Raw genomic sequence first — 12,026 nt, 5'->3', positions numbered from 1 at the left:
TAATAAATTTTCAATTTTTTATTGATTTTGAATTTATGTATATTTTCCCACTTTTTTATATTCTATATCTTTTTTGAAGAAAAAGATTGTGCTTTTATTAATTTAATAAAATAAACCGAAACCATTAATAAACTTAGCAGTAGACCCAACAAACAGGCCCAGAAACATAGGTCTGAAAAACCAAACTAAAATTTAATATAATCTTATAAAATTTCAAACTTAATATAATTTTGACATTTTATATTTTGTATAATGTTTTTATAAATTTATTTTATATAATTTACATATTATAAAAATAGTTTTATTGAATTAATAATTTTTTTATATGTTTTTTTTTCTATTTTTTAATTTTTATATATTATATATATTTTTAATGGATGCCATATCATCATTGTCATGTGTAAATGAACGTCATATGGTGCATTCTCATTGATTAAGTGTACCACTTTTTTAACACATTTTTTGTAGGACCAAATTTATGCCCCGGCCCAAAGCTCACAAACCAAAACCCAAATTCACTACACAGCCCAACTAATTTATGCCATGACCCAATACAAGAAACCATCCACTACCTCCATCACCCCCACACCCTACTAAATCAACCCACTAAATCACCCCACTAACTCCATCACCCCACTAAATCATCCACTATCTCTATCACCCCACTTGCCTACAAAAAGAAAGGGCAATCAATTGTAAAAGTTAGCTATAAAAGCCATTCAAAACTATTGTACAAAGGGGGAGTTCTTTTTTGGAGATTAATCAAATATCAAAGCAAAATAAGTTTTCTTTTTTTTTTGAGATTAATCAAATATCAAAGCAAAAGAGGTTTTCTTTGTCTATTCTCGTTTTAAGTTCTTTGTTTGTTTATTGTTTTCATTTCAATTTTATTTTGTTTTCTTATACGAAAGTAAAAATAGAAGGAAGAAGCTTACCCATTTTAGAATTACCGAAAAATGGTTTTTTGAGGTCCGGTTGCCGTGCACGGTGGCACCGACGGCGGCCCGTGGGGGTCTGGTGACCGGAGCAAGGCCGGACCAATGGCCGGATTTAGAAGGGAGAGGGAGAGTGTTATTTTTAATATTGTTATTATTATTATTATTATTATTATTATTATTATTATTATTATATTATACTTATTTTATTACTGTTACTATTATTTTGTATATATTTATTATCATTATTGATTTATTATTATTAGAAACATATTTTTATTTTTATTATTTTTATATTATTATTTTTATTAATATATTATTATTATTGTTGTCTTCTATTTTGTTGTTGTTATTATTATTTTAATCATTATTACTATGTTTATGGTTATTGTAGCATTATTCTATTATTACTATTATTATAGTTAATTAATTCTACATTTTCATTACCCTATATATTTTCTTTTTATGTTTGTTTTATCCCTCCATATGTATATATATTATCGTTTTCACATTATTATTTTTATGTATAGATCCTTTCTTTATCTATGTATATATATATTTATATTTTCATATATACAATTTATTTCTTTTGAAGATCCCGTTTTAAAACTATACTCTGTCTATTTTGACTATTTTCTTATTATTAATATGTGTATTATAGGAATCCTTTTTCCTATTTTATTCTGTTTTATATATTTATATAATTGTTTTTATTTCTTTTGTTTGTACCATTATTAACATGTTACCACTACCATTTTATTATTTGTCATTAAATCTTTTTTTGCCACTATGTTTTATTGTTAATATGCATCGTTCAGCTTATTATGGTAATGTTATTTGCATGTGACATACCATTATTTTCATTTTTAAAATTTTAATTGCCCAAATTAATTTATTCACAGATTTATTCTCAATTGTTTTTAAAATAATGGCAATGTTCGGTATTTAAAGACTTCGAAGAATAGTGCCCTAACGTACTGGGCTTCGCTTTCTTTGTTTGTCTTGAATATTCGGATATCCTCTTACCAGTTCACTCTAAAAAAATTTCAAAATAAAGGCAATGGTCAGTATTTAAAGAATTCGAAGAATCGTGCCCTAACGTACTGGGTTTCGCTTTCTTTGTTTGTTTTGAATATTCGAATATCCTCTTAAGGCTAAAACGCACTTTTAAAAGGCAAGCTCACAATTGAGGGTAAAAAATCTTGTGTCCTAACGTACTGGATGTAATGTTTTACCTTGAGGTGAGATGGTCTTTAATATACATTTGACTTACCTAAATGTTTTTAAAGCCAATAAAAGGAGGATCGCGTTTTGAACTCTGTCCAAATCTCTAATTTTTTACATTAAGACACTAAATAATCAATCAAGTACCAATTTTGGGCGTGTCGAGGGTGCTAGTCCTTCCTCATACGTAACTGACTTCCGAACCGGTTTTCTATTTTCGCAGACCAAAATCGTCGTTTTGGAAAATTTATTTATTTCTTAAAAATGACCATGTTTTGAGGTGATCCAATCACACCCTATTAAAAACGATTGGTGGCGACTCCCAACTTTTCATTTTCAAAAGTCGATTTCCCATTTTCAAAAAAACGGTTTCGACAGCTTGGTATAGTTACGGATGTATCCCGGAAGACATAGGTACGGATGTATCCTGGAAGCGATCCCCTAGCCCATGCGGAGGTGAAAACCTCACGAAGGCATAGTTCTTCACTCCCACTTAAAAGGTGTGACCACAACGGTCATGCAATATAATGCAAGAATATATCGAAAGACTCGACAAATAAAGTAAAACCCACATGATAAAAACCGACAAAGACACAGAAAATGCAATGAGAGGATCATAGATTTAAAAATCAAATTTCCAATTTTTGACAAGAAGACAGAAAACAATCAATTTGCAGCTCGACTCTCTGAGTCCCCAGTGGAGTCGCCAAGCCGTCGAAACCGTTTTTTTGAAAACGGGAAATCGACTTTTGAAAATGAAAAGTTGGGAGTCGCAACCAATCATTTTTAATAGCCAACTTTTACAACTGATTGCCCTTTCTTTTTGTAGGCAAGTGGGGTGATGGAGATAGTGGATGGTTTAGTGGGGTGATTTAGTAGGGTGTGGGGGTGATGGAGGTAGTGGATGGTTTATTGTATTGGGTCATGGCATAAATTAGTTGGGCTGTATAGTGTATTTGGGTTTGGGTTTATGAGCTTTGGGCCCGGGCATAAATTTGGTCCTACAGCTGCCCCTCTTTGCTCATTGTCGTGTAACAAGAATAGAGCAAAGATTTTAGAAGGGCCAAATTTGCCTGGGCTGGCTGAGTCTTGTCTTCTTTGCCGCAACCAACCGCACCTTATTGCTTCAAAACGCTCTGTTGCTGCTTCACAGAGATGTGATCTACTGTAATTTGATCTGCTTTACTCCTGTCCAGTAAAGATAAGATCTGGTATGTTTAGCCTGTTCCACTTCTGCTCAGTGAAGATAAGGCTGATGATTGGAATCTACTCCATTGCCGATACATAGAGATAAGATTCATCAAAATTTGATTTGCTCCGCTCCTGCTCAACGAAGATAAGATCTAGTATTTAGCCTGCTCCACTCCTGCTCAGTGAAGATAAGGCTGATGGCTGAAATCTACTCCATTGCCGTTACATGGAGATAAGACTTGCCAAAATTTGATCTGCTTCACTCCTGCTTAGTGAAGATAAGATTTGTCGAAATTTGATCTGTTCCATTCCAGCTAGTGGGATGAGATCTGTAATTTTAGCCTGTTACCCTACTACTTAGGGGATTAAGGCGAGTCTTCGACCTACTCCACCACTGTTCGGAGAGCCAGGATCTGTAAATTTTAGCCTGTTACCCTACTGCTTAGGGGGTTAAGGCGGATCTTCGACCTGTTCCACCACTGCTCGGTGAGCCCAAATCTGTAAACTTTAGCCTGTTACCCTACTGCTTAGGGGCTTAAGGCGAGTCTTCGACCTACTCCACCACTGCTCGGAGAGCCAGGATCTGTAAATTTTAGCCTGTTACCCTACTGCTTAGGGGGTTAAGGCGGATCTTCGACCTGCTCCACCACTGCTCGGTGAGCCCAAATCTGTAAACTTTAGCCTGTTACCCTACTGCTTAGGGGCTTAAGGCGAGTCTTCGACCTGCTCCACCACTGCTCGGCGAGCCCAGATCTGTAAATTTTAGCCTGTTACCCTACTGCTTAGGGGGTTAAGGCGAGTCTTCGACCTGCTCCACCACTGCTCGGCGAGCCCAGATCTGTAAATTTTAGCCTGTTACCCTACTGCTTAAGGGGTTAAGGCGTGTGGATTCACTGATTCCACTGCACTATCCTCTAAGGAACATAATCTGTAAAGTCAGTTTCACGTATCTATGCTTATGCCAGATAATTAGGATGCAATGATTGAAATAAATCAAGTACTCCTAACTAAATGTGATGCTTATGTCAAATGATCGAAATGAATCAAATGCTCCTAACTAGATGTGTTATTATATGAATGTAGAAATGTCATGAGCTTTTTTTTTTAAAAATGCTTAAGATATCATCGCTCATTGTTCATTAGGACATTATCACTGACGTATTCGCTACCATCTTGTTCGGCTGGTATTCTTGACAGGAAAGTCAAAGAAACAATCACATTTTGCTCAGCAAGCTTGCCCCGCTATAATTTTAGAGTCCTTTCCTCTATACCTTCTGAGACATAAAGTTTGTGCCTCCCACTGCAATTTTAGAGGAATAACATTTGGTTTCTTCCATCCATTCTGCTGCAACTTAAAGGTATAGGATTTGTATCATCTTTAATCAGTTTGATCTGTTACACTATTCCCTGGGTGTAATGACCAAATGTATATGCCTGATATTTGCATAAATGCAGAGTATCATTTTTTTCGAGGGTGACCCTTTTTTACACTTGGGTTGCCATTGCTCGTTATTTTTCGAGATTGTATCACTGATGAAATGTCTTGTCTTTTGGTTCAACCAATAAAGAGTCCAAAGAGATAATCATCTTTTCTTCAATATTTCCAACCCTTAGGCTTGGTGAGTTCTAAACAATAGTTCTGTTTCAGGTTCTTGTATTATTTAGAAACTTCCAGAGTAATATGTAAAACTTCTTTTGTGAAATACAAAATAATTGAAAAAGATCATAACAACGGACCAAAAATATAGCTCGAAGCAAGTAAGTTAACCAATGATAGCAAAATGCAAAGAAAGAAATTTATTGAGATGTGTCTTAAAAAGAATAAGATAATCAAAGATATCAAATCCAAAAATGGGTAAAATGGAAAGATAAGTACCCCAGATATCGCAGCTTGAATGTAATACCCTAAAAATTTTTACAGTAAGATATTATCCTTGATATAGTAAAATAAGGAAATAAAGTGACACAAAGGGAAATTTTGAGTTATGTCAATATTGAGAAGTATATTATGATATATTAATTCAAGAAAGGACTAAATTGTAAAAGTGAGAAAAGTTTTGTTGCACAAGAGTAAATATTCATAATTTGAGGGGTTAAAGTGTAAATATGAAAAATTTGAAGGACCAATAATGTAAATAATTTAAGAATGGAATGATCTAGAAACTAAGGAAAATGGATGAATTAGGACCAAATTGAATAGATGAAGAACTATGAGGGACTAAATTGCAATTTTACCAAATTAAATGATGACTCAAGGATGGAATTTTAAAAGATAATGAAGGGCAAAATGGTCAATTGGAAGAGAGAAATCTAGAAAGTAATAATGATGCTAGAGATATTTTGATATTTTATAATTATTTAATTAGATAAATATTATTTATTAATACTTTAATAAAATATTTTATTATTATTTTATTAGTATATAAAGAAAGAAAGATGAGAAATTCTCATCCATATTTTCCCATGCACTAACGTGAGAGAAAGAGAGGAAGAAAGAAAGTTTTGCTTTCTTTACAATTTGGTCCTTTTACCAAAAAATTCACCATTTTCACCCAAAAATCAAATGAATTTCCATAGCTACCAAGAGACAAAAATGTTAAGGAGAGCATGGGGAGTTAGAATATCAAGTTGGATTCAAGAAATAGAAGCTGGAGGAGAGAGAAAATCAAGTTAAAGATTAGTATCAATAGAACAAGGTAAGTATATCAAGATTTCAATATGTTTTTAAGTTTGTTATTATTGACAAAGCATAGAAATAATGTTATAGTAGAGTTTTCTTACATAAGATCCTATGTTTTTGATATGTTAGTGAAGAGAAAATAAGAGAAAGTGATGAGAAATGGTGTAGAAAAAGAAAATAAGGGTGTTATAACATGGTAATTAATAGCTTGCACAAAAACAGTTTGGACAGTAGTAGTAGACTAACTTTGAAAAATCACCATAAATTGTAGAAATCAAATTAGAAGATGAAAAAAAATATGGAATTAAAACTTATTGAGTATAGTTTCTCATAGAAGAAATAGTGTAAGCAATGGAGTTGTAAATTTTGAGATATAATGAATTTTGTGAGACAAGGTCAGAATGAATTCGGGTTCCCCTATTCTGACTTTGAAAAATCATAAAAAATTGAATAAAAGTAATTATGGGCTCAAATTTATATTTTAAAATCATGAATGAGTCTATGTTTAAGAGAAACAAACAAGAACATCATTTTAATCCTGTATGAGGAGATAATTAATTTTTGGTGAAGAGGGGTCAGAACTGTCAGACAGCAGAACATGGGTAACTTTAAAGAATAAACTGTACTTATTGGCTAAACCAAAAATTCTGAAATTTTTATGGTAAGAATATATATGAGTCTATATTTAGGTAAAATTATCGGATATTAATTTAGAGTTCTATGGATCCAGATATAAATAATTTAGTGACTATGATGCAGATAGACAGCTTGAATATTCATAAAAGTAAATAATAAAAATTATGGATAATGTTACTTACAAGTGTGTTATCTACATTAAGGATGTGGAATGGAGAGGAGGAGGAGGAAAAATATGTATGAATATTCATCTAGCATGGCTAATTTACATATTTTAGGCTCAGGGACTAAATTGAATAAAAGTAAAACTTTATGGGCAATTTTGTAAACATGTCAGAAATAACCAAATTGCATGAAATGGATTATTTTATTATTTAAATTACAAAATTGAATGAAATTATTAATTTAGTTCAAGATCGAGGGAACACATGTTTTAGGGATTAAATTGAAAAGTGTTGAAATTAAGAAAAAAATCTGATATTTTATAGAATTCATGGATTGTTATCACTATATATGAGAATAATAGCTGGAAATAAGGATTAAATTGCAAGAATTTTATTTTCCTGACCCTAAGGATGAAATCGTCATTAATTAAAAGTTTAGGGGCAAAATGGTAATTTTGCCTAGAGCATTAATTAAATGCATTAGAATATGAAATGAATGAAAATGATGATCAAATTTTTTTGTAAAGATCCGGACAACTCAAATATGAGACTTGATCGTGGAAAAGAAAAGATATCATATTAATGAAATTATAAACACAAACAAGTAATGAGGTAAGTTCGTGTAACTTGAATTATATTCTTAAATGCTTGAGATTGTATGTTATTTATGTGAATATGATTTGAATGTTCATTGTATGAAAATTTATGAAACATTGATAAATTTGATAAAAGGAGAAGAAATCCTGGTTGAATGAAAGGAAAATTCGATGGATCTCTGAAAAGGAATTGACGGTAAAAAGGATCTAGCCCGGACGGGTGATCCTATCCTGATATAGCCCTCTCGAAGAATATGTGTAAAAAGGATCTAGCCCGGACGGGTGATCCTATTCTGATATAGCCCTCCCGAAGAATACGTGTAAAATGGATTTAGCCCGGACGGGTAATCTGAATTAGGGTCTGAATTTAGCCTGGACTGGAAATTCAGATCCAAGCTCATTAGAGTAATTGTCGTTGCAGGGGATTTAGCCTGGACTGGTAATCCCGACAATACTCTATGAGTTTATATTACAGGGGATTTAGCCTGGACTGGTAATCCCACTGTAAGGATGAGGTTCGCGGGAGTGTGCTCTCTGATATGAAATGTGTAAGACCATGGTTGAAAGATACCATGGCAACCTGTGTGTAAGACCATGGTTGAAAGATACCATGGCAACCTGATATGAGATGTGTAAGACCATGGTTGAAAGATACCATGGCAACGTGACATGAAAAGAATAAGACCATGGTTGAAAGATACCATGGCAGCATGACAGAAAATGAGTAAGACCATAGTTGAAAGACACTATGGCATCACGTCAAAGATAAATAAGACCGTGGATGGGAGACGTTATAACATCTGTTGAACAATTGATATTCAGGTAAAATGTATCAAATGACGAATGGTTATATGAAATGGTTGTGTGAAATGTTTACAAGAACTGGTCATATGGAAATATATGTACAAAAGCGTTGTATGAAATAATTATGAAAATGGATAAATGAAATAAGTATAAGTACATGGAATATAATTTATGTTAAGTTTGATATAAGCTATTACCAGAATAAATATACATAAAATATATGGAAATGATGAAGCATAAAATATTGATATAATGAAAAGAATGATATATGCTTGTGAAGAAACGGTAAGAGCATGATATGTTTCATGACATGTACATATATGATTATCTTTGATATGTTGATACAAGGAAATTATGTAATTGAGACTATTATTAAACTCAAGTGCGACATGTCGAGAAAATAGATATATCAATGTTGAATTTATATGAGATATGTGCAAGTATACTAACAATGTTGTTGTTTGATGCTTATACAAGTGCCAAACTGTTGATTGAATGGTAATATATTTATTTTATATGATGCATTGAATCGGTAAGTATTTTAATTTTTTTAAGTGATCTGCAAATGGTAGTAATGCTCCGAAACCCTATTTTGGCAGCGGATACGGGTTAGGGGTGTTACATTTAGTGGTATCAGAGCTACGGTTTAGTCCGTTCTCGGACTAAACGTAGTATATGTGAAGTCTAAAAACACATGTCATTATAATATGTGATAGTATGATATCTCCCAACTCTGATGAGATTTGTTTTACTTATAAAATGAGATGCTTTCTAACCCAAGATAATTCTGATAATGCTAAAAACGATACTCAGGTATATGAGTACATAGTTGATTAGAATGAATCGGAATTCATAAAGGTATGAATAAATACATGTCAATAATGAATGTTATGTGTATTATTAAAAGTAAATTATATTGCTACACGAAATATTGTGCTGATGACTAAATTACAAAATATATAAAAGTGGTATATGAAGTACATGATAAGGATTATTAGTAAATTATGGATGAATAGTGAATTTTGAAAAATATTACATGTATTAAAGGTAGATAAGACATAAATAAAAGGATTATCGGTACAAGGATTAAATTGTAAAACATGTAAAAGCATTATGCGAAAGGTGTAAAAGTGATATGCGTGCATGAAATAATTTGCCCAAGTAGACAAGATTAGAACTACTAGGAAATTAAGGGACCTCAGCATGCTCTCTGATTACTAGCACGTTAGTGCTCTCTGATTATTAGCACATTCAGCACATTCGTACTCTCTGTATAGCACTTTAGTGTTCTCTGTTTAATAATGCATAATAACGCACCTCTGTATAAGTCCCGTATATCCGAAGTGTTCTATCTAGTCTACTGGGCCTCTGCTAAGCAAAAAGTAAACAATTTTCGTTATGAGGAAAAGGATTATCTCTGAGTAAAAATGTTAATTATGATGAAGCAGAACTCGTAAAAGTACAGATAAATGTTTTATAGTACTTGAGAATGATAAATGTTATATGAGTAAATACATGACAATTAAATTATGAGGCTTTACGATCTATACCCCTTTACTAATACAGTTATATGCAATGAAAGTCATGAGATTTATATTGATTAAGTTCAGAAGCGGAAAGTGAAAAGCTCAATGGTTGAACAATTGATAATGCAGTCGGAACTGAGAATGAGTTAATAAGTAAAGATGGGTTCTGAATAGAGATATCAGATTTTTCTTAAACTAGTTGAGATATACAATATCACTGTTAAAGAAAGAAGTTATTTATGGGAAAATCGATTTATTTAAATATGGTATTTACAGAATAGTTAACTGAAAATTTCTTCCGAATTAGTTTTTTTGAGTGAAGTAAATAATGTGAAATTATTGATGACTATACTAGTCAATAGATTGGTGAATAAATTGCAAAAATATTTGAATATAGCAGTTATAACTGGGTATATTATAGTAATTTTTTTTGGGGATTTTATATGGGTATCTTATATATATACTGATATTTTCAGAGGCATATGGAACTGTTCATGTTTGGATGCTATAATCAATATATGGAAAGGTTGGATAAATATGCTAATAGACAGAAATTATCGCAAGTCTGATTAATTCACAAGTGGTACTACTCTATCTTTCTTTGGTTTTCCAAGCCAATATATGTGATAGAACACTTGATAATAAGATTTATATGATATTATTTTCTATTTCTGTTTGTAGAAGCTCTGAAAGACAAATGTGAAATATTGTATTGAAAATAACTTGTGAAATGAAAGGATAGAGAATGGATATAAATGATAAACTGGGTAAATATGTACAGAAAGAAACTATAGAACTACAGAAATAATGAAATTCATGATCAAAAGAGAACAACGAAATTTCGAGGACGAAATTTATTTAAGGGGGAGAGAAATGTAATACCCTGAAAATTTTTACAGTAAGATATTATCCTTAATATAGTAAAATAAGGAAATAAAGTGACAAAAAGGGAAATTTTGAGTTATGTCAATATTGAGAAGTATATTATGATATATTAATTCAAGAAAGGACTAAATTGTAAAAGTGAGAAAAGTTTTGTTACACAAGAGTAAATATTCATAATTTGAGGGGTTAAAGTGTAAATATGAAAAAGTTGAAGGAGCAATAATGTAAATAATTTAAGAGTGGAATGATCTAGAAACTAAGGAAAATGGATGAATTAGGGCCAAATTGAATAGATGAAGAACTATGAGTGACTAAATTGTAATTTTACCAAATTAAATGATGACTCAAGGATGGAATTTTAAAAGATAATGAAGGGCAAAATGGTCAACTGGAAGAGAGAGAAATCTAGAAAGTAATAATGATGCTAGAGATATTTTGATATTTTATAATTATTTAATTAGATAAATATTATTTTATTAATACTTTAATAAGATATTTTATTATTATTTTATTAGTATATAAAGAAAGAAAGATGAGAAATTCTCATCCATATTTTCCCATGCACTAACGTGAGAGAAAGAGAGGAAGAAAGAAAGTTTTGCTTTCTTTACAATTTGGTCCTTTTACCAAAAAATTTACCATTTTCTCCCAAAAATCAAATGAATTTCCATAGCTACCAAGAGACAAAAATGTTAAGGAGAGCATGGGGAGTTAGAATATCAAGTTGGATTCAAGAAATAGAAGCTGGAGGAGAGAGAAAATCAAGTTAAAGATTAGTATCAATAGAACAAGTTAAGTATATCAAGATTTCAATATGTTTTTAAGTTTGTTATTATTGACAAAGCATAGAAATAATGTTATAGTAGAGTTTTCTTACATAAGGTCCTATGTTTTTGATATGTTAGTGAAGAGAAAATAAGAGAAAGTGATGAGAAATGGTGTAGAAAAAGAAAATAAGGGTGTTATAACATGGTAATTAATAGCTTGCACAAAAACAGTTTGGACAGCAGCAGTAGACTAACTTTGAAAAATCACCATAAATTGTAGAAATCGAATTAGAAGATGAAAAAAATATGAATTAAAGCTTATTGAGTATAGTTTCTCATAGAAGAAATAGTGTAAGCAACTGAGTAGTAAATTTTGAGATATAATGAATTTTGTGAGACAAGGTCAGAATGAATTTGGGTTCCCCTGTTCTGACTTTGAAAAATCATAAAAAATTGAATAAAAATAATTATGGGCTTAAATTTATATTTATAAAATCCTGAATGAGTCTATGTTTAAGAGAAACAAACAATAACATCATTTTAATCCTGTATGAGGAGATAAGTAATTTTTGGTGAAGAGGGGTTAGAACTGTCAGACAGCAGAACAGGGGTAACTTT

The sequence above is a fragment of the Gossypium hirsutum genome, chromosome A09 (genome assembly GCF_007990345.1).
Source record: "Gossypium hirsutum isolate 1008001.06 chromosome A09, Gossypium_hirsutum_v2.1, whole genome shotgun sequence".
Classification (NCBI taxonomy): domain Eukaryota; kingdom Viridiplantae; phylum Streptophyta; class Magnoliopsida; order Malvales; family Malvaceae; genus Gossypium; species Gossypium hirsutum.
This window is presented reverse-complemented; position numbering follows the sequence as displayed.